Source organism: Schistocerca nitens, chromosome 11 (assembly GCF_023898315.1).
Source record: "Schistocerca nitens isolate TAMUIC-IGC-003100 chromosome 11, iqSchNite1.1, whole genome shotgun sequence".
In the NCBI taxonomy this organism is placed as follows: Eukaryota; Metazoa; Arthropoda; class Insecta; order Orthoptera; family Acrididae; genus Schistocerca; species Schistocerca nitens.
In genome coordinates this window covers 26,504,319-26,528,012 of record NC_064624.1, presented here as the reverse complement: position 1 = coordinate 26,528,012, position 23,694 = coordinate 26,504,319, and positions in this window count along the sequence as shown.

Sequence of the window (23,694 nt, the reverse complement as noted above, 5' to 3'; positions counted from 1 at the left end):
AGCAGTCAATAACTGAAAGATTGTTTGAAAATTGGTTTTAACATTTTCAACGTGTACTTCCCTTCCTGACTTGTAATTCAGACCTTCAGCCATTAATTGATTGTGGTCAGCTTTCAGCTGACAAAAAAATCTTGAATTCTTTCTTGATAAGGCCTTCAGCTGTCAATGTAGTTTGTGTTACAGTCAATTCCTATAAATTGATTGTTGAAAATTATTTCCTTAAATAAAGTGTATGTTTTGCTGTGCAACCATCGGTAGCCGATTACGGATCCTTCCACAGTTGTAACCTTATCCTGCCTCTCCCTGAGTACCAGATTACAGTAGCTGTTCTCTTACTACCAGCTTGTCGTGTCCCGAGAGGGAGTGACATTGACACGAATTGGATTCAGGGGACTTGCCTCAATCGATCTTCTCGAAGAGTAGAAGCAGGGCCGGCCGATGTGGCCGAGCGGTTCTAGGCGCTGCAGTCTGGAACTGCAAGACCGCTACGGTCGCAGGTTCGAATCCTGCCTCGGGCATGGATGTGTGTGATGTCGTTAAGTTAGTTAGGTTTATGTAGTTCTAAGTTCTAGGGGACTGATGACCTCAGATGTTAAGTCCCATAGTGCTCAGAGCCATTTGAACCAGCCAGTAGAAGCAGGCGCGGGCAGATTCTGCAACTCCGACAGCTAGAAGGAGCAAGCTAATGCTAAGGTGCAGGATATGAAACTCGTTGAGGAGTGATTACTGCTGCAGGGTAGAATTCGTAAGAGCCCTTAAAGTTTGAACACTATCCCTACTGGCACTGTCTTGCACTACTTTCTGTCAGTAGAAGCTCTTACTCTGGAATCTATCTCCCTGGTTGTTGCGGTGCCGAGGCTAGCGAATCGTACTAAGTTCCCACTTCTGGCGTAGAACGACACGGAGCTTGCGTTGTTATGCTCGGCAGATCTCGACTGCCTATAGGGTCCTCCTGACCCTCTATTTATATTACCTTCGTGCGTCACGGAGAGCTTCTAGAATGTTCTATACTTCCTCTCTGGAGGCTGACCATGTACTTGGTATATTTCCATCATCATGTGATGTGAGAAAGCTACTTTGATCCCTGTTACGCATTCGGCTGCAGCGTCCAGCAGGTCACATAAGGCTTTTTGTCGCCTGGCGCCGCTTCGACGGCGCTGGCTCGTATCATCGACAAACACTGTCGCAATGCTTCCGTACTGGAGTGTACGCTTAGCTGCCTCTCCCGCTGAATAAGTCGTAATACATTTAATTTGTACCCGTGGCTCATTGAGATTCGCAACAAGCTAGGTGTTTCAGATATAATAACTGAAATATTCTTTCGTCATTGTTTTCCAGATTAGTTTTACCTTTGCCTTCAGGTAGTCTAGAAAGTGAATCTGCAACCTTTCACGAAAAGTATCTCATAGTCATATTGCTGTAGATATAAAGCCCAACGAGATAACCTCTGGTTCAGTAGTCTTCAATCCTTCAAAAATGTTGCTTGCTAAAGCAAGGCATTTACCATTCATATTCGACTTCCTGAAAGGTTTCTACTCCTGCCCCACAGTGTTGCTACTATTCTCACTCATATGGGATGGTAACGATCAGGCTAGTGCAAAATATTGTTTGTAAGCAATTCGCTTTTCATTTCTTCGAAATCTCTTTGGCATTCAGAGGTCCAAACTAATGCACTGTTCTTTCGTAACAAGTTGTTTAAAACTTGAGTGTTAAAAGTTTGCCTCTTTACGAATTTTCTATAGAATCTACACAAACGTAAAAAAGCTTTCAACTGCTTCCTGTTCTTTGGAGGAGGACACCATTCAATAGCTTTTAGTGTCTCATGGGCCTTCTCTATTCACTCTGTTGTAATAACATGTTTTAAAAATTTAATTTGTTTTCTCACCAGTTCACATTTCTTAATTATCAGCCTCATTCCTCCATTCTGCAATGCAATGAATACCTGTTCGAGTTGTCCACAATATCCTTTGCATTTTTGTGTAGGTATTAATAAGTCGTCTACATAAATTGTGAACCTGCTGCTTAATTCTGTTCCTAACATCCAGTTTAACGCACGCATGAGCACAGAAACAGATGTATTTAAGTAAAACGGTACTACCTTGTGGTGATAACATTTTCCGCTGAAAAGGAAAGCTGTATGCTTTCTCGACTCAGCATCAGAACTGACTGCCAGAAATGGGCCGTCATGTTCAGGCATTATAAGTATTTAATATCGTAATATCTTTGTAACATTGCGTCCAATGATTCAAAACGATCTATTTCTCTCTTAATAGTCTTATTCAAAGTTCTGGTACCAATTACCACTCTCAGTCCATCATGTTTTTTACCTACAGTAATCAGTGGATTATTATATTCTTTGTTGCTACGCTCTGACTTTCCATCCAAGCATCCTGTCAATTTCGGCTTGAACGGCCTGATTTTTCGCTGCCGTTACCGGATATGCGTAAACAAAAAGTTGTTTATGTGGCAGTGTTTTCAAATGATATTCAAAATTTTTCACTCCGTCAGGAGTATTTGAAAACATGATATAATTTTGTTCTCGTATACGTAGCAACTAATTTTTCTGCAATGGATCTAAATACGGTACGTCAGTGACAACTTTCCGAAATTCTTCGAACATCTGGTGTAAACTCTTGATGCTTCGTCTATGGTAACCTTAAAATAATTCTGATAATACTTCATTCTCTGTATCTATATCGATCACCACAGACTGAAATTCTGGTTCGATGCTTTCGTTTGCTTCTTCAAAGTCTATATTTACGGCACCTTCTCCATTCGTAATGTTAACTATTTCATTTGCATAGGTAACTACTTCTTGTTGCTTCTGCAGCCAATCTATGCTCATTATTACTTCGATGCTAAGCTCTGAGATCACCGGGAAAACGTGTGTAAAAACACGACCTTGTATTACAAATTCTATTAAACCCTTCATATTTATTGGCTTACTTTTTCTTCCACTCACGCCCCTAAATTTCATTCTTTACACAGATATTACGACTGGTTTATCTTTTATGTACTCGTAAAAGGACTGAGATGAAGGACTAAATTGACAGCCAGTGTCCAGTAACGCTCTAATTTAGTATCCATAAACCTCTATCAGAATTAAGGGTTTGTTTAGTTACTTTTACCTCCATAGCCCTTTCTCATCTAATCTAACATTGTATATTTCCATGAAATGGCGTTCATTACTTTAAATTCAGTGTCAGGTGGGTCTTTTTTCTTTCTTATCGCAAATTCTTTCACAATCTTCAGTTGTTGTTTGTTACTAATAATTTCGCACAGTGGTTCCTTCTTCTTTGGCTCCGTTACGTCTTTCGTTCCCTGTATTGGCATTATTCCTTCTTCGCATGGCTCGTCTTCTACTGTTTTTCTTTCTTCTGGAACAAGTTCTTCTTCATGTTTCATATCTCGTTTCGGCAACGTATCGCACGAAATGTACTCATTTTCTGGCATTATTGTTTGTGTAAGACAGAGGCTTTCAGTAAGCTTCTTTTCTTCCCATTCTGAATCATTTGATCGAATGATATCTTCCTTGTAAACTGAAATCCTCAATATCACTTTCTGGTTCTGATATGAAAGCCCTTCTTAATTTATTGGAAAATTCTAGGTCATTGCCAGCCTCATAGCTTATGCACTTTTGAATTCATTCGATAGTAACGAGTTCCTCTTGCTTATCTTTATTAGTAGTCAAATTATTTACTGTACGTTTTAGTTTGCCTTCATCCAAACTGTCTTCTACATCTTCCCTGATACCATTAGCTTGCACTTCATATACGTTGTAATCTTTGTGAATTTCTATCAGTCGCGCAAAGTATCTATCATTTAAGTCAGGCTTGCAAATGACAGAAACAATTTTCGCAGATTCGTTGTCACGTAATGACTCTTCTCCGACGTCTAAATTTTTATCGTCCATTTCACGTACATTCACGACTTCTTCGTTTACCCTAACGTCAGACAGGCGCGTCCTTTGCGCGGTGCTCTTGGATTCATTTGCATTGGCAGCTTTCGAACTCTGCGCAGCTTTTTCTCCTTCACTTCGTTGCTATCCCTAGCCAAATTTTCGGTCGTAGTAACGCAATCTTCCTTTTTATTTACTGCAAGTTGTCTGTCCATTTCCTCATAACTTGTTATAGCAAGTGCATCACCGCCTACTCGCTTACCCAAAGCATCAGCTGAAAGCGGTATCGGTCCAGTGACCGGCTTTGTGACGTCACTCCCCGTCTGCAGTGCTATACAAGCAAGATGCTCCTCAGCGTACGAAACGAGCCTGTCCCTAGCCGACTGCGATTCGCTCTCCATACCATCTGTCGTGGTGGGCCTACTGCCCAATGTCGCGTCCCTACACTATAGCTGTGCATCAAACTTCTCTGTCCGTGTTGAGAATTCTTTCTGTGTTTAGACCAACTGTGTCTTGTTCTCGTGTCTATCCGCCCCCTAATGTTCGCAGTTATTAGTTTACCTCCTCTCTGTTGGAATAATTTCTCGGGCTATTACCTCTACCGCGATTGTTAGAGGAAAATCTTCATCTACCTCTTCCTCTCTGAATATCTATCAACATCTACATGGATACTCTGCAAATGACATTCAAGTGTCTGAGAGAGGGTTCATCGAACCACCTTTACAATAATTCTCTATTATTCCAATCCCGTAAAGCGCGTGGGAAAAGCGAATGCCTATATCTTTCCGTGCGAGCTCTGAATTCCATTATTTTATCATGGTGATCGTTTCTCCCTATGTAGGTCGGCGTCAACAAAATATTTTCGCATTCGGTGGAGAAAATAGGTGATTGAAATTTCGTGATAATATGCAGCCGCAACGAAAAATGCGTTTATTTCAATAATGTCCAACCCAGATCCTGTCTCATGTCAGACACACACTCTCCCCTATTTTGCGATAGTACAAAACGTGCTGCCGTTCTTTGAACTTTCTCGTTTTACTCCATCAGTCCTATATGGTTAGGATCCCACACTGCACAGCAGTATTCTAAAAGAAGACGGACAAATATAGTGTAGGCAGTTTCTTTAGTAGATCTGTTACATTTTCTAAGTGTCCTGCCTATAAAACGCAGTCTCTGGTTAGCCTTCCCTACAACATTTTCCACTTGTTCTTTCCAATTTCATTTGTTCGTAATTGTAATTCCTAGGTATTTAGTTGAATTTATGGCCTTAGGTTTGACTGATTTACAGTAGGAACAGTATTAGCCTGATATAGATTATCATTCTGCTACCCACTGATGTTATTTCAACTGTTCCTAGTGTTGCCATTCTGATGGAAATTGTGATTTTCTCGCCAGTGGTCGTTGTTAATTACTTTCTCGAATAGTGAAGAAAAGGTATGTACCTGCTGAAATCTTCTCACAATTTCTTTCAGAGTTCCCACATTATTTCGGAACCACTGCTATGGTTCCTGTACCATAACTAGCAAAATTCTTTCATGGTAGTTCGCCTTTACCTTCTAACACTCTAATCATTATAAATTCATGACAAAGACTGTTTTGTATTTGCTCGGATCAATATTCGTAAAAAACTTTTGTCTAAATTCACTGAAGGTCATTGATTTAGTGCTTACGTTAACACCCCATCGTTTAGCATCTCCTGCTAAACCATTAATCACGTTTGCTTTTTCCTGATCTGTAAGGTTTTTAAGAAATAACCTTTCGCAGTTCTTTATAAAGTCCACATGGGATAATCCATTGTTTTTTCGATAAGGGTACCTTGTTATATGGTGTTCTGTCTACAACACAAGTACTATTACATTTGATCTTTCTTTCTGTATCACTAACTTTCTCCTGCATACTGGAAGTATTGCTACAACACTTCTCTTTGCAATGTTCTACGTTTTCCTCTAGAATTTTCTCAGCCTCTTGAACAGTTATTCTCATTTACCTTCATCATTACTTTCTTTATTGGCAAACATTTTCCTCAATCTTCGATTCCACCATAGGTTCTACCTGCTCTTGTATTTTCTCTATTTCAGTTTCAAACCTCTCATTAATGTCAACAATTTCTGTCTGAACTCTACTAACAGTTTCATTTAATTTTTTTACACCTTTCTTTATACTACTGAGTTCCTCAGTTAGGAAATCTATTTTGTTGTTTACTTTTTATAACTGATGGTTATTATTTTCCATTTGTTCTCTCAGTTTTTTGGTAACTTTGGCCTGTTCCTGACTAATTTCGGTTTGTTTGTCCAGTTTTTCGTTCATAATCTTAGTGTTTTTAGACTGTGTTTGCATGTGCTCACTTAGAATTTTAGTATTTTTGTTGTACGCTGTTAGTTGTATATTCATACTGTGTAGCAATGCATACAAATCTATCGATAGTTGCCTATTTTGCTCAGTGCGATTTTCTGTTCCTTTGTCTTCCTCCTATGACCCTACTTTTTCCTTCTTAATTTGTGATGTGCTTAACAGCATAAGAGTTTCATCACTATGGTCCACATTTCTGACTATTTTGCTAATAGCAAAACTGATTACTCTGTCTTTTGATCATTACCACTGTTTGCAGGTGTGTCTTCTCTTTTATCGTACTGTTCTACTTCCGTATAATGCATATACTTTTATTTGTCCATTTCCAATAATTGTCTAAACCTCTTATATTGCTATTTTTTTCTGCTCTGTAACAAATTCGTGCCACTGAAACTTTTGTCCTTTTTCCAAAAAATCTTACCTATCTGTGATATGTAAACCAATACTAGGCTAGCTCTGGACGCTTTAGTATTGTAAAAGGACTTTCACCAGGCGCCAAGTACAACACTACCAAGTGCTGTTACATTAATACTATACCGATAATGCTACGCCTGTGAAAGGATTTTTACTCTCATGGTCGCCACATATAGCACAGTACAGGGTGAATTTTTCTTTCAAGTACAAACTCTATGGATTGATCGATGAGAGGATATGGAACAAAAAAGATCTAATGACCTTATGTGCAGAAATGCAGGGTTTTCGGCTAGAGACCATTTATGCAACCATACTGTGTTACAGAAACTGCAGTCTAATATGTGCTGTACTGTGCAGCCAGGTTTTCTCCCAGAGGGTGCTACTGTTCTTCATACCTCACGCCCTAGCAATTGATAATGTTTTGTCTGATTCACTTTTCTTGCTTAATCACCTTGTAGTGGATGTGTACACAATGGTTCCGTATTCGAATGGAGAGCTTGGCGACATGGTGTTTACTTACGGAAAGGCAAATGGCAATGGGCAATGGGCAGCAAGGTTGTATCAGGAGGCCTATCCCCGCTGACGGCAACCATAGCTTCACTGTTTGCAACCGTGTTTCGCCATTTGTCTTAGACAGGATCGTTTTAGGAAGCATTAAATCATGAAGGTTGTATCTGAAATGTTGGGATACCAGACGTGGACGAAAATAAGACTAATACTGAGGAAGACGATCGCCATGTCACTTCCTGGCAGTTGGCCCGCCAGTACAAAGTAAGCCATATGACCGTGTGGAACGTTCTCCATGACAATTCTTACTTCCCTTATCCTTTACAGCGTGTACAGGGCATACTAGCGACAGACTGTTCACATCCGGAGCAAGTTTTGTCACTCGTGTCTTCACCAGGCAACCACGATTCCGGGATATGTGTCATCCATCCTATTCACAGATGGAGGCCCTCTTTATGTGGAGTGGTGTCTTCAATAGTCATCTGTGTAACACTATTATATGGGGAATTGTGTATACAGTATAATGTTTTCCCTTTCACAGGATTTGACAGTGATGTGTGACTAATGGGTACAGGAATCAGACTATTAGTAACTTTTCCTAATAGTTTTCTAGCTGTAAGAAAGAAATGCAGAAAAAATAGAGTAATACTAAATTCAGGATCTTTCTGTACCAAGTTCATTAAGAGGTTTGTTTAATGGATTTACGATCGCCAGCTTATCTAGACAAAGAAATGGTTAAGTTTCAGAAAAGCAGAAGAAATAAAATGGTCTACTTTCCTGCTGTTCCATAATTTAACTTTACAAATAAGTATGAGGATACGCATCTGAGAAAGACACACACAGCTACTACACCACATACATACATATATAGTTTCAATCTAGAAAGGCCGCGAAGTTTCAATTATTGTTATGTGTTAAAATAAAAAAATAGCCAGGGAGGACTTCCATGGCTCTGTGTAACCGACAAATTAAATACTTAAATATGCTAATAGCATATTACATTTATAATTATTAAGCCTCTTTCTTTACAGCTATCTCTTAACAAATGATCTGTCAAAAGCCAAAGAAAGGGAGGGCGTGCGTGCTCTCTCTCTATTGTCATTCAGTATCTGTATGCAAACCTACTTCAGTGTTACTCAGCTTCATAAGCAATTTCCTTTTCATAACTTTTTGTACTTTACTGTATTTCATTTCTGTATTTTACTCAAAACTTATTTACTCATTTTCACTTTAAAAAATTACTCATAACAATTATTTTCAGACTTTGGTTCAAAAATGAAACTTAGTGCCTGTAGACACTGAATGAAGCACTTCAGGTACTTTTATAGCGGGTTTACTCGGAATAATGAAACATCAGGAAAGAACCCTATATCGGAGAATGACTAAGAATAAATAACAGGTGAAAAAAATTTAATTTTTTAACACAATAGTTATGCGGAAAAAGTTAATTTTGAATTAATAGTTCACGCTTCTGCTATTCCAATTATACTGTTTGTAACCTGTTGGCTGTAGCCGTTGGGTTTGTCAGTGTACAGGGTGGCAGCCAGTCGAAGAATATTTTAGGGAGTTCGATCAAAAAATTTTATTTCAAAGGAACCAGTCAAATCTTTACAAGTCGTCTCCCAGAACAAGTTCCTCTGTGCCTACGTGACCCAAGTTGCCTGCCTTTCATAATATTCTGTCCAAATAAAGTGAAACGATCTTGTTCTATCGTTCCATATTTTTCTCATTAAATTTCCGGTGCAAGAGAATTAATAGCGAGAGGGTTTTTCTCTGCAGAGATAAATCAGTTGGTAACAAGTAGGAGAAAATAGACCACGCGTCGTTTGTTTATTTATTTGTGTATTTTATTTAGCGAGTGCGACGTTTCCCTGCATCCTTTCCCTTGCGCGACCTGGGCTGTATGAGTGGGAAATTATGTGAAGTAGCAGAAAGATTTAGTCAGAGTTGGTAGCATCGCATGAGTTGAGTGGTTCTGTGGTAGAGTAGTACTAACCAACACTCAAGCGCAAACAAGTTTGACGAAGACAAAATGTCACGGAGGTCGCGAAGGCACGAGTATTGGCTCTGTCAGGTTGGCGAACCACCCCCTCCACGCCCGCTTTTGAACGTGGAACGGTCAGGTGATGTGGCCAGCAGTACAGTGGTTCCTGTGTAGCGGCGCTGTGCAGGCATTCAAGACCTACCTCTCCGTTTTATGATGGTATTATCAAAGGTATTAGGACGTTTCAAATCTGTTCGTTACTAAGGTCCAGATGTTGGAATCAAGTGTGAGATTATCGTGAAACCCCCATAAGGGAGTTTGTTTTTTGTAACTTGATTAAATTTCATTAAGAACTTTGCGTTTCTGCCTTGGTCAGATGCGCACCATGGGCCTTAAGCTCACAGTCGTATTATTGCTCTGAGCGTAATGGAAGTTAATTCATTTAATGTACGTTAATGTGGTGTTTCTTTCACAGCGATATTTTGGGGGATCTTTCTGATTTCTGATATGTTTTATTTGTGTACTTAGTTTCCCGCCATGTGGTCGATTGGAGCAACCGCCACATTAGTAAAGTGTATGTTCGTTGCAAAAATGTACAGTAGCGTCACTGCAGTTCGGTGTAGCTCAATTACGAAACGGTAAATTTGTGCGGACAAAAATAACTCTGAATCATGAAATGCGTGCGTATTCACTTTGGCGCGAAACTGTGTCAACGGTCGATAACAGGAAGGTGGGCCATATCAATGATACAAGGTACAAGTAAATAATTATACGGTAGTGCGAGAGTGGAAGATACGACAAAAAAAATCTTGTGAGAATTTTTGCAGTTCTGCTGGCTACCCCAAACTTGGCCACGTGTGTGAACTAGTACCAAGGTGATAATTAGTAAATGTTACTTGTGCCCTCATTAACTATTTGATTTGCTTATAATGAAGTGCATTACAGAAAATAGTCGGGTTAAACTCTTGTGAGCCACGCTCTCTTTCTTCTGGCGCATCGCCAGAGGGGGTCACGGTGCTTAGCGTGCGATCGCTGGCGGCTTTCGGAGAGAGAGGACGTACCAGCGTACGGGCAGCTGGTGGTAGGCGACCCGCGCGGACGGCTGCATATCGCGAGTGGGACTGTATCGTATAGAGAGCTGTTTTGAGGTGGGGAGCCACGCCTCGTCTCAGTTTGTGTTGCGACTCATCCAGAAGGGCGGTGAGGCGATGTGACTGGAGGCATGACATTCGGCCGTTTGTATTATCCACTTCCCACCCCCCTCAAAGAGGACGTGGTGGTTTAAACTGTGGTCGTTGGCCTGTGAAACTGTGGCCGTTGGTATCCGAAGCTGCCTCACGCAGACTAGACTCTTGGTTGCTAGTATGTGCCGGTTGTTCGCTATTTGTGTTGCTGATTGCAAGGTTGCATCGGCGAGACTGGTAAGGCGACACTCACCATTTGACAGATTGAATATGCCTGTGCTCGCGTGTGTGTGTTCACCGTTAAATGATATATTGTCAACTTGATCTGCAAATTCGCATCTTGTGGATTCGTGTTGTGGCTTTCTTGTAGCGTTCCCCAAATTCTCCTTCTGTTATTAACGTGCACCTCTGAATCACAGTTTGTTTAATGGCAAGCAACAAGAGGAGCCTTTCGACAGAGCAACGTTGAGTGTTCAGTGAGCGTACAGTTGAAATTACTGCTATAAGCAAATACGTCGTAGCTATGTGATTATTGAATACTGTTCGCAAGATTACTACTTTTCGACAGAGTGCTGTTGATATTCCTGTTGTTGTTAATGTGCATCGTTGAATGGCACTTTGTTTAACGGCAAGCAACAAGGAGAGCCTTTCGACAGAACGCTGAGTGTTCAATGAGCGTACAGTTCAAAATACTGCTATTACCAAATGCTTTACAGCCACAAGCAGTTGTACTCTGCGCTTGTGACTTGGTTGATTACACAGTTTTAGTTATATATATAGCTGTATTGCTCGATTCCTCAGAACTTGACCTAGCCCTCGCACTCCCACTTAACGATTGATCCAGACTTGAGTAGGACCATACCAATGGTAGCAGAGCGTGGTTTTTTCCGGGTTACGAGCATAGCGTTCCGGGTTTCAAACGAGCATGGCCACCAGGAGCTGTCCAGGGTTGTCATACTTAAAAATTGACCATCTGCATTATGAGCTCACCATTCGTCAACAGTCAACCCAGGGGACCATAACCGAGTTAGTAAATAGGTTGCGGGCTACATTACATGAGCCAGTTGTCATTTCTACTGTCATCCTGGGGAAGGTTGACCAAGTTATACTTTTGACTGAGCAGGCTGTTGACCAGCTCGAGAAAAACTTGAATTTTCTCGAGAGTACCCTAGTCACTTCGAAACAAAGGGCAAGAATTCAGACCCAACTTTGCCACTGGTGGGCCAGATCAGGTGATCTTAGCTCCATGCAAACCGATAAATGATCCAAGGAAGACATAGACGAGTTAGCTATCATTATCAGAAATACTCAGTTACAAGCCAAAGCCAGTACTATTGGGATAGAGGAAGAATTCGAAGTTATGCATAACCAAACACTCCATCCAGGCAGTCCCCAACAGCAAGGTGCTGGCGTACCGGAGAGAGAGGTGATGGTAGAGTTTGCCAGGTTGCCGAACCTGGTCATTCATTTGCTCTGAGATGTCACCCAGCTCGTCATTGACAGTACTGACAAAATTCAACATTTTCTCTGGTTGGTCGTGCGTCTCCAGCTGCATCTGAGGTGTTGGGGGTGCCGGAAGCTACCATTTTGCGTTTGTTGTATCCGCTCAGTGTGGGGACCCTGTCTGGGATCTTCTAGGATCCCGCTAGTAGCCGCTGTTTCATTTCGCCTTTTGGACAGTGTATTTGGTGATATGAAATCTGAATTCCTTTATAATTATTTGGATTGCATAGTCATCTACAGTAAGACCTTTGACGAACACTTAAATCATTTGGAATCCGTTCTGGAGAGATTGTGGCGTGCTGGTCTGACGGTTAAACCGTCCAAGATCGCCTTGGCCAGAAAACAAATTTCCTTCCTTGGGCATGTGGTTTCTCATGACGGAATCTGCATCGATCAGGAGCGGACCACCAGTCTTAGAAATTTTCATCCGCCCACCAGTAAGAAGGGCGTCGCAAGTTTGATCGGGATGGCCAATTATTTCAGGAAGATTGTGCCGAATTTTGCTCAGCTAGCTGCCCCACTTAACAACTTACACAAGAAAGGGGTGAGCTTTGTTTTGGGAGAGAGGCAACAAGCCGCCTTTGGCGCCCTGAAAATTGCCCTCACCAACCCCCCCGGTCTTGGCCATCCCTGATTCAGTCACCGAATCATTATCCAGACCGACGTATCAAGCATCGGCATTGCTGCCGTCCTCCTGCAGCAAATTGAGGAGGATAGTCACCCTGTGGCCTTCGCCTCTAGGTGTCTGTCCGAAGCCGAACTGAAGTACTCCATGTACGAATGTGAAGCTCTCACTGTTTTGTTCGTCCTTGAGAAGTTTAAATTCTATCTCGAGCATAGGGAGTTCGACCTCAAGATGGATAACCAGGCATTAAGCTGAGCATTAGTCAGACCCAAAAAAACAGGGCCTATTGCTAGGTGGGCAGTGTGCATATCGTCTTTCCCTTTTAAGGTTCGCCATATTAAAGGGACCGAGAACCAGGTCGCCGATGAGCTGAGTCGCATGTTTGAGGAGAAAGGGGAAGATCTTAAAAAGGACACCTGCCAGGACGCTATCCTCGTTGGAACTGTCCTGTCCGAGATCCCTGAACAATTTGTTGACCTCAAAGAACAACAGTCACAGGATCCCATCTTGGGGCTCATTAGGTGGGCCCTGTTGAATGGGGAGGAGGTCGATGGTTATACCTTACAGAGCGGAGTCATATGTCGTCGGTTTGGCAGGTCCAATCAGGGTAGGATTTGCTTGCCCCAGAGCCTTGGTGAGCCCGCCTTTAAGTATTTTCATACTTCACTCGTAGGCGGATATTTAGGGGTGGCCAAAACGAGCCAGCATTTCACCTGGCCCGCAATTTATTAGGATGTCCGTTGATTAGTTAGGCAATGTGAGGCCTGTAAAATAGGGAAACCGGGAAATAACAATCGTCAGGGATTATTGCAATCCGACCGAGAGGTTACCCCCATGGATAAGGTCTTCATTGATCACATGGGATCCTTGCCCAGGACCAAGAATGAGAACCGCTATATTTTGGTCATTGTGGATGCCTTTAGCCACTTCACATGGCTCCAGGTCAGCAACAATGCACCCAGATTTAGTTCAAAAAAGGTTTTTCAGGGTCTACTTTAATAATGCCATCAAACATGTTACCACCACATCTTACTATCCGCAGCCAGAACCTAAAGGCAGCCTTAATTATTTATCATGCCAACGTGCAGAACAAGTGGAATTTGTCACTGCCATAGGGCAATCTTGCTTTTACCACTGCTCAGCATGAGGCTTCCGGCGCGACCCCCGACCTCCCTCATGCTTGCTTACCCAGTTAATACTCCCCTAGCCAATCTATGGAATATCAAGGACCTCTTACCACCAAATTTGGATCCGCATCAAATTAAGTGCAATTGGGAGAACGCTAGGCACAGTATTAAGCAAGCACACCTCTGGCAAGCTTAGCGCTATAGCCGTGGTAGGGTGCCGGTCCAAATAAAGGTAGGGGATCAGGTTTTTGTATGTAACTTTAACACCCATGTGACCAGGGGAGCACCTAGTGTCGGTAAGTTAGCACCCCCATTTTATTGGCCCATGCCAGGTCCGTCAGCCACTGGGTCCAGTCAACTTCCTGGTTTAAAACCTTGCTAACCATAGGTTCATTCGGGTGCATGTTAGTCAAACTAAAGCCTAAGTTGCCATCTTTTGCTATTCACTCCCCCCCCCCCCTCTAACTTTATCTCGAAACGAAGAGGTTGAGCTGCGCTCTGTTTCCTCTGGCGCATCGCCAGAGTGGTCACGGTGCTTAGCGTGTGATTACTGGCAGCTTTCGGAGAGAGAGGACGTACTAGCGTATGGGCAGTTGGTGGTAGGTGGCCCACGTGGACGGCCGCATTTCGCGAGTGGGACTGTATCGTACAATAAGCTGTTTGGAGGTGGGAAACCAGTCGTCATCGCAGTTTGTGTTGCGACTCATCCAGAATAGCGGTGAGGTGATGTGCCCGGAGGCATGATGTTCTGCCGTTTGTATTATCGAGTTCCTGGCTTCTTGTGATAAGATTTCTCTCTCCTTATGTATTGTGCCCCCTCCCCCCACCCCACATCTCAAAGAGGACGTTGTGGTTTAAACTGCTGCCGTTCATCTGTGGAACTGTGGCCATTGGTATTCGAAGCTGCCTCACGCAGACTACACTCATGGTTGCTATAATGTGCCGGTTGTTCGCTATTTATTTTGCTGCTAGCAAGGCTATACCGGCGAGATTACCTCCTTGACAGTTTGAATCTGCCTGTGGTCACGTATGTGTGTTCACCTTCAAATGGTATATTGTAAACTTGATCTGCAAGTTCGCATCTTGCGCATTCATGTCGTGGCTTTCTGGTAGTGTTCCCCGAATTTTCCTGATGTTGTTAACGTCCACTGTTGAATGGCAATTTGTTTAACTACAACCAAATGAACACCCTTAGCTGCTTACAGGCGTTGACATACGTCAACGGGGACAGATGAAAATGTGTGCCCCGACCGGGACTCGAACCCGGGATCTCCTGCTTACATGACAGACGCTCTATCCATCTGAGCCACCGAGAACACAGAGGATAGCTCGACTGCAGGGATTTGTCTCTGGCACGCCTCCCGCGAAACCCACATTCTCAACCTATTGTCCCGCACTACGAATATACTCATTACTCGCGGCGCGTTGCCGATTCCCGTAAGAGTTCGGGCACTTTTTGGGCATTTGCACAGAAGAAGAAGATGGTCAAGTGGCCAGACATGTCCGAAAGAACAGATACCATCTTAGTAAATAAATTTGTTTAACGGCAAGCAACAAGGAGAGTCTTTTGTCAGAACGCTGTTGAGTGTTCAATGAGTGTACAGTTGAAATTACTGTTTTAAGCAAATACGTCGTTGTTCTGTGATTTTTAATAACTCGGCAATATTACTACCTTTCGACAGAGCGCCATTGATGTTTCCTGTTGTTATTGACGTGCACCGTTGAATGACAATTTTTTTTTAACTACAAGAAGAGCCTTTCGACGGAATGCCGTTTAGTGTTCAATCAGTGTACAGTTGAAAATACTGTCACTACCAGATGTTTTACAGCCACTAGCAGCTGTACTCTGCGCTTGTGACTTGGTTGATTACACAGTTTTAGTTTTTTAAATACGTTACTGTTTAAGCCCTTTTTATGTATGTGTATGCTGGGTCGTAGCAGGTCTGGCGACTAAGTATTACTGATGTCAGTAACACCTGCTAGTTGTTGCTTCAACGATTATCTTGTTGTAGTCCTTTATTTATGTCTGTTAATATTTAAAAGGTAGAATAATTCTGGACATTTAATAGTCTTACCCGCAACAGGTTTACCTGGTAACTTACGGCCATCATATATAGTATTCTGGGCTTGTTGCTTGGTTGATTACAATTTCCTAGTTTTATGTTCATACGTGCTGTTTAAATCCTGTGTGTGTGTGTGTGTGTGTGTTTGGTCGTAACAGGTCTGAGAATTAACCTATCATTATTGAGCATTGTGCCCTGGTTGTTGGTTTGATTGCCTAGTGACCATAATTTTGGTATATCCAATTATACAGGGTGTTACAAAAAGGTACGGCCAAACTTTTAGGAAACATTTCTCACACATGAAGAAAGAAAATATGTTATGTGGACATGTGTCCGGAAACGCTTACTTTCCATGTTAGAGCTCATTTTATTACTTCTCTTCAAATCACATTAATCATAGAATGGAAACACATAGCAACAGAACGTACCAGCGTGACTTCAAACACTTTGTTACAGGAAATGTTCAAAATGTCCTCCGTTAGCGAGGATACATGCATCCACCCTCCGTCGCATGGAATCCCTGAGGCACTGATGCAGCCCTGGAGAATGGCGTATTGTATCACAGCCGTCCACAATACGAGCACGAAGTTGCGTAGACAAGAGCTTTCAAATGCCCCCATAAATGAAAGTCAAGAGGGTTGAGGTCAGGAGAGCGTGGAGGCCTTGGAAATGGCCCGCCTCTACCAATCCATCGGTCACCGAATCTGTTGTTGAGAAGTGTACGAACACTTCGACTGAAATATGCAGGAGCTCCATCGTGCATGAACCACATGTTGTATCGTACTTGTAAAGGCACCTGTTCTAGCAGCACAGGTAGAGTATCCCGTATGAAATCATGATAACGTGCTCTATTGAGCGTAGGTGGAGCCCAATCAAGACATCACCAACAATGTCTGCCCAAACGTTCACAGAAAATCTGTGTGATGACGTGATTGCACAATTGCGTTCGGATTCTCATCAGCCCACACATGTTGATTGTGAAAATTTACAATTTGATCACGTTGGAATGAAGCCTCATTCGTAAAGAGAACATTAGCACTGAAATGAGGATTGACACATTGTAGGATGAACCATTCGCAGAAGTGTACCCGTGGAGGCCAGTCAGCTGCTGACAGTGCCTGCACACGCTGTACACGCTACGGAAACAACTGGTTCTCCCGTAGCACTCTCCATACAGTGACGTGGTCAACGTTACCTTGTACAGCAGCAACTTGTCTGACGCTGACATTAAGATTATCATCAACTGTACGAAGAATTGCCTCGTCCATTGCAGGTGACCTCGTCGTTCTAGGTCTTCCCCAGTTGCGAGTCATAGGCTGTTTCGCTTCGTCTCTTTTCTATTTGTTTTGTTTTACTATTACTCGCGTAACAACTAATGTATGAGATAAAATATGTTACTACGAAAAGAGACCTGAAATACCTTTTAGGGATGCTGTGCTATGCCTTTCTTTGGATCATTAATTTTCAACAAAACAAAATATATTATGTTCTTATTGTTCTGGATCTGGCTTTCTATCAAAGGAACATTTTTTCGTTACTGTAACTCGCCATAAAGTTCAACATATCTTCCTTACTTTATAGTTATTGAAAAGGTTAATGAAAATTACTTCGCTATCAATACTGATGTTACAGTACGCAATGATTGTTCAACATCATAATTTTGTAGTGGATTTTTGTTAACAGTAAAACAACAATAAGTACCACGACTAACACGAGAACATGAGACTATTATCGGAGAAAAAAGATGTTTTTACTATAAGGTTGCCAGACCAGAACTACGCACAGCAAGATTTCTTTTATGTTATGAAAGTAAATTATCTTTTTGCACTGTTAGTAATATATTATCAGCAGCCCACATCAACCTGTAAAACACATCATAAAATCTGCTGCTCTGCTCTGCAATTCCGAAAGCTGAAAGAAATAATTTTACTTCACTATTACCTGCCCGCTTCTTTGCGGTATGATAGATTTTATTTAATGCAATTTGAATGCGCCGCGGCAACGGCTCGTTCGTTCGTAGCGCAGCTCTGCACCACGAATAATATTTAAAGAACTGAAAATGTCTTAAAGGGATGGGATAAAATACCAGGCAAGCTTATTACAAATCATAATGCAAGGTTTCACTAAGTATCTCTATTCAAAACATTTAAACAATTCAATTAATTACACACCTTTCCAAAGCTTTACTTAATGGCGTCCCTCTTACAAACTTGACAAAAGAATGCTACGCTAGCGTACAATATAACGTCACAGGCTATCCTACTCACGTAACTCCAAGAAGACGACAGAGAAATTAATGTTCGTTCTGTATTATTTATACTAGTCACATATTCTCATCTTTGTTTGATATTTATCGTCTGTGGCGGATTCAGTACTCGCCGACACAGATATTATCTAAAATAAATAAAAAAAACAGTACATAATTTTATACAAGAACAAAACATGACACACAATGTTTTCTCTTTGTTACATAATATGTCTTTTGCTAAGAGACGTTACAATGCCCCCTGGCAGCAATTGACTAACGTTAAGAATGTTCGGCAATATGCTGCCACTAACGTCCGTTTTGTCATTGTTTGTCACCTTATTTGGAATATTCACTAGTTTGCTATTTTGCACTATAGTTTTAATCACACTCTTTATGGTTTTCTCACACTTTGCGAGGTGACCGTAAACCTAGTCCCAGGGTCATTACAGTTTTTTGGCTCCCCCATTCGGGCTATGTGCGGTCAGAAAACCTGGGAAAACTGCGCCGGAGCCATGGTCATCTCGCCTGGTTTGTCGTAATACGCAGTCTGATTGTTCATCAAAACGGTTGGCATTTATCAAATGTTCACAGATAACGAAGGTTATTTATGATAAAATGTTAAACTATTAGTCCCCTTGTTGAAAATGTACCTTTTACTCTCGAGATCACATTCGTGGTAATATTTGTGTTCTGTGTCACACTAAAAGTCAATCATTAAATAGTTTTACAGTAGTGTAATGGATTGTCTCTACACTTACTCACGACAAATGTTCTACCATGGTATGGCATTCGTGTCAGTTTGCTTCACTAATATGACGAAAACATATAACATATATCATCGAACAGGTGAATGTTTTCAGTTTATACACAGTAAACTAAAGAAAAACTGTTTTTCACGAAATTTCGTGTCCTATAAATCATTTTCATGTTAGTACATTAACAGCGTAGTTGGTAATTTTCGGTTGAATGTTGACAATGTCGTACGGAGCGGGCGGTGCGAAGCAATTGTTGCGTAGCGTCGTCTGGAACGCGGCGTGCCAACGAACGCTGGGGTCGACGACCTGCTCGCCGTAACAGCGACGGCGTGCTGGGGTGGCGCCCGCGCAGTCGCGAACCGCGCCGAACCATTCACCAATGTCGGCGTGTTGCAGTTGTTTCCGCGACCGGCTGGCTGTCGGCACGGCATCCATCTCTGCTTCTCCGCATGGCTCCCCGTCACAACGCATGAAACAAATATTCCACAACGGTGTACTGTCTTTAAGGATACAGATTATTAGCTGTGGAAGAAAATGCAACTTGGTTAAAAGCGTTTATTGTTCAGTAAGCCGTCGTTTGGTATGCACAGGATGTTTTGGCGTGACAACGGGTTTCTTGTGGCTTCACAAGTGAATCGCATTGTGACACTGGTATTCAGGGTACGTCACACGCACGTTGTACTACACACTTTCATTTGTTCTCACGGTCGATACGCTGCCATAGCGTCTCTAAACACGCGAAAATGTTTCGGTTCACACACACTAAATGTTTCCGTCGAGCGATGTTTGTTTGAATCGACTCCGAACGGATCACTAACTACCGTTTTTACACACAGTAAATTTATTGTTCGTTGAGCACTGCACTACGACAGGTAGTCACTCAACACTTGACTTATACCGACGTATATATTGGTGCAGATACAACAGTCATTTTCTGTCCCTACCTCACACAATATTCCGTCCTTTCCTAGATTGTTTATGCGCACAGTTTATTTTTAATGCATATCAGCTGTTCTTAGCATAATCACTCTCATCTACATTGAGTCCATTGTGTTTACCATCTCATTACACACTTTTAGTACTATTACTAGGCATATATGGCTTTTTTGTAATTATTTACAGGTGTGTGATTTGTGGTACATAGCTTTCTTTTCCTTTTTCGGTGTAGCTTGCCAGGTTATCACCCATCTAGCAAACAGATTTTACCATGTGCATGACAGCTGGACTTGGGCATATTGCTCAATAAATACTTCATTTAGTATTAGTATTTTTTTAAATGATCTGTCCTACAGGACTACAGTGTAGCTTGCGCGTTGATTGACTTGATTCGCGTACCGCGTAATTAATATTCAAGGACGTGTACCAAGTACACGGGCTTCAATTGAAGCATCGATACATACAAAGCGTAGGTTACACGGAACGGGTTTGTCTTTGATTGAATTCTGCTCCAGTGTCGTTCTCAGATCACTATTGGCAATAGACGTTACATCACATAGTTGTTTCGTACTACAAAGTCAATTTTTGTCCAGTAGAGACTCTCTCTCAGGGTTCCTTAATTTTAACACAGTTACACATGTTACATTACTGTATGAGATGTCATCATTAATTGTACTTACTTACTACAAATGAAAAATGATTCAAGAAATTAATCATTATTTTATTAACAAAAAGATCATTCATTGCTTGATGAGCATATAGTATTTTAATGACACTAATTGTCTGTAAACAAAGTCTTCAATTTGCATGCTATTGCTCAGTTTACTGATTCTACTTTCATGCTATGCTTACTTATTTATGTCTTGCTTCCTCAAAATTTTAACTACACACAAATTCTTTCTTAAAGCTAACATACTTATACTCTAAAACACAACTGAAATCTTCTCATAACTACTACTATTTACATCTGATAGGTCATTGAATAAATAATTTTACATCGTTACGTGGATAAAATCCTTTTATTTTCCCCGTCTGGGGATGTGCTAACAAATAGCTACATTCGTGTGGCACCTTTATTACTTCAAAGGGCCCTGAATATACCAATTGCCACTTACTATTTTGCTTTAGGGTGGCTGAGGATTTGGGGTGGTTACGAATAAGCACCATGTCCCCTACATTATATTTCTGTTTGTTAGTTACACCTCGGTCGTACTTTTTTTTTCTCTTTGCGGCACAGCTGGTTAGGTTGTCCCATTCCTTTTTTGTCTTTTCCTCTCTTGTTTCTGCCCTGGCTGGTAGTCTCGGGAGAGGCGTGAGCCATTCACTCTGTGTCTCATCAACCCCTTTCAATATCTCTACCGGTGGATATCCTGTACTTGAGTGGGGTGTTAAATTGTGTATTTCTACAAATTTAGGTACCAACTCAGGCCATTTTGTGTGTCGGTTCCCAATGTAAATTCTAAGGAACTTATTCAATTCTCTGAATGTTCTTTCGACTAAACTTGCTTCTGGATAGAACCGGGATACCAGAAAATGCTGTATTCCTTGTTCCTGTAGGTAATTTTTCCAAGTGCGACCCGTGAAATAAGTGGCATTGTCAGTCGTTATGGCTTCAGGTTTCCCCACTTGAGGCAAGTATTCTTCATTGATCCGTCTGATTATGGTTTTGGCAGTAGCTGATTTTATACATTAAATTGCCAAGTATTTGGAAAAAATATCGTACATTGCCAGTATATATTTCATACCTCCCCTGGCCATGGGATACGGACCTGCTACATCCAAAGATACTAATTGAAGTGGCCGGAGTGGAACTATGGGATGAAGTTCAGATTTTGTGGACCTATTATAGTGTTTTGCTTTCTGGCATATAGCGCAAGTCCTAACTGTTACCTGAATTTGGTGTTTCATTCGGGGAAAGTAGCAGTATCTCGCCATGAGTTCTGCGCACTTCCCGATCCCTGCATGGCCCCATGCCAAGTGCGTGTGCCATATTATGACTTTGACGGACTGGTTAGGTATGCATACTGCCCAGCAGTCTTCTTTCGTGCTAAGTCTATGGTACAAAAGATTGTCCACAATTTTAAACCCTTGCTCATCTCTATTGTTGGCACCATTTTCAATATTGTTAATGATTTTTGCCCACATCGGATCTGATCTCTGTAGATCAGACATATTTTTACATATATGTAGAAAATCCTTCCTGTACGCATTGTCTCGTACTAAAAGCACTTTATACTCGGCGGATTGTTCTAGCATTTCTGCTAACTCCGGTAATCCTACCGGCAGTCGCGACAAAGCATCCACTACTATGTTATCTTGGCCTTTTATGTACATAATCTTTATTCGGTATTCTTGTAAGGTAAGCATCCATCTTCTTAGTCGGGTATGGAATAGCTTGCATGGCATCAAAAAACTTAACGCCTGGTGGTCACTATACACTTTAATCTCCTTCCCATATAGATAGTAATTAAACTTTTTTACAGCCCAGACTACGGCGAGCGCTTCCAGTTCGGTTGCCGAGTAGGTTCTCTCACAGCTAGTTAGAGTCCTACTGGCAAAGCCGATAATCTTTATTGTTGCCGGGTCATTGCCTTCCTCCCACTGGAACAGGCACGCACCCAAGCCATAGGAACACGAGTCCGTCGCAAGACAAAAATTTTTTGATAGGTTCGGGTGCTGCAAAATATTTGCATTCAGCAGGGCGGTTTAATTGCTTCGAAAGCTTGCTGACATTTGTCAGTCCAAACCCACTGCACATTTTTTCGCAGTAGATTTAGCAATGACTCGTCATTTAACAACTGATTGAGTACAAACCTTCTGAAAAAGGACGTAAGTCCAATGAACGCTTTCAATTGTCTGTTAGTTCGGGGGCTCGGAAATTCTCGGATCACCTCTAGTTTTTTGTTGTGTGGGCTGATACCAAGCGGCGTTATAAGGTGTCCTAGAAATTTAATTTTACTGCGTCCGAATTTTGACTTTTCTAAATTTACTGTCACACCTGCTTGCTTAAATTTCTCTAATACTCTATGCAGCAATTCCATATGTTCGTCCCAAGTAGCAGTAGCGATTACCAGGTCATCAACATATACTGTGATTTTTTCTAACAAGTCTAGACCCAGTACCGTGTCTAGAGCAGTAATAAATACTCCAGCACTTACATTCAACCCAAAGGGAAGTACCTTGAATTGGTAACTTCGCCCTCCGAATATGAAGGCTGTGTACTTCCTTGATTCTGGCGTGGCATTTGCCAGTACGAACTTTTCAGATCGACCGAGGTCAAGTACTGCACTCCGTGGAATTTTTGTATCTGCTCATCTAAATTTTCTGGACGAGTTCTGACAGGTATAATAATTTTATTGATGTCCCGTGCATCTAACACTATCCGGATTTTTCCGTCGGCTTTCGTCACTGCTACAAGAGGACTACTGTATGGGGAGAGAGAGGGCTCAATGATATCCCACTCTAACATCCTCCGAATCTCTTTAGCCACTACTTCCCTCCTCGACCAAGGGATGGAGTAAGATGCGCGACAGTATGTTTTGTGGGGCATCACCTCTATGTGATAGTGGTAGCCCTTGATTATTCCCGGTCGGTCGGTAAATACCATGATATATTCCGATAGCAGCTGCATCAACTGTTGCTTTTGTATGTTGCTTAAACTTTCAGATTCCTGTACTTTGGTTTGAAATGCATCAACATTTGTTTCAGAATTTCTATCTTCAATATTAGGATAATAGAGATCTGCCACATGTGAATAATCATCGAGGTGTAGTACCCAGGGGTTCCTACATTTGATATCTATTCGGTTGCAACATGGCACAAGTACCTCCTTCTATTTCATCATAGACAAATCAATCCTCCTACCTTTATTAACTATGCTTAGTTTTCCCGAGGAGAGGTCGATCACTGGGTCCCTCTCACGGAGAAAATCTACTCCCAGAATGCAGGCCACCTTTAACCCTTTAACAATGAGAAACGAGCTCACTATGGCTTCGCCCTCCTTACAAATCTCCACCTGCACCTAGTACTTAACTAACTGGCTCTGTGCACTTATAGCTCCAGACACCTTGCAATTATTAACCGGGAAAGTCGGTATGCTAC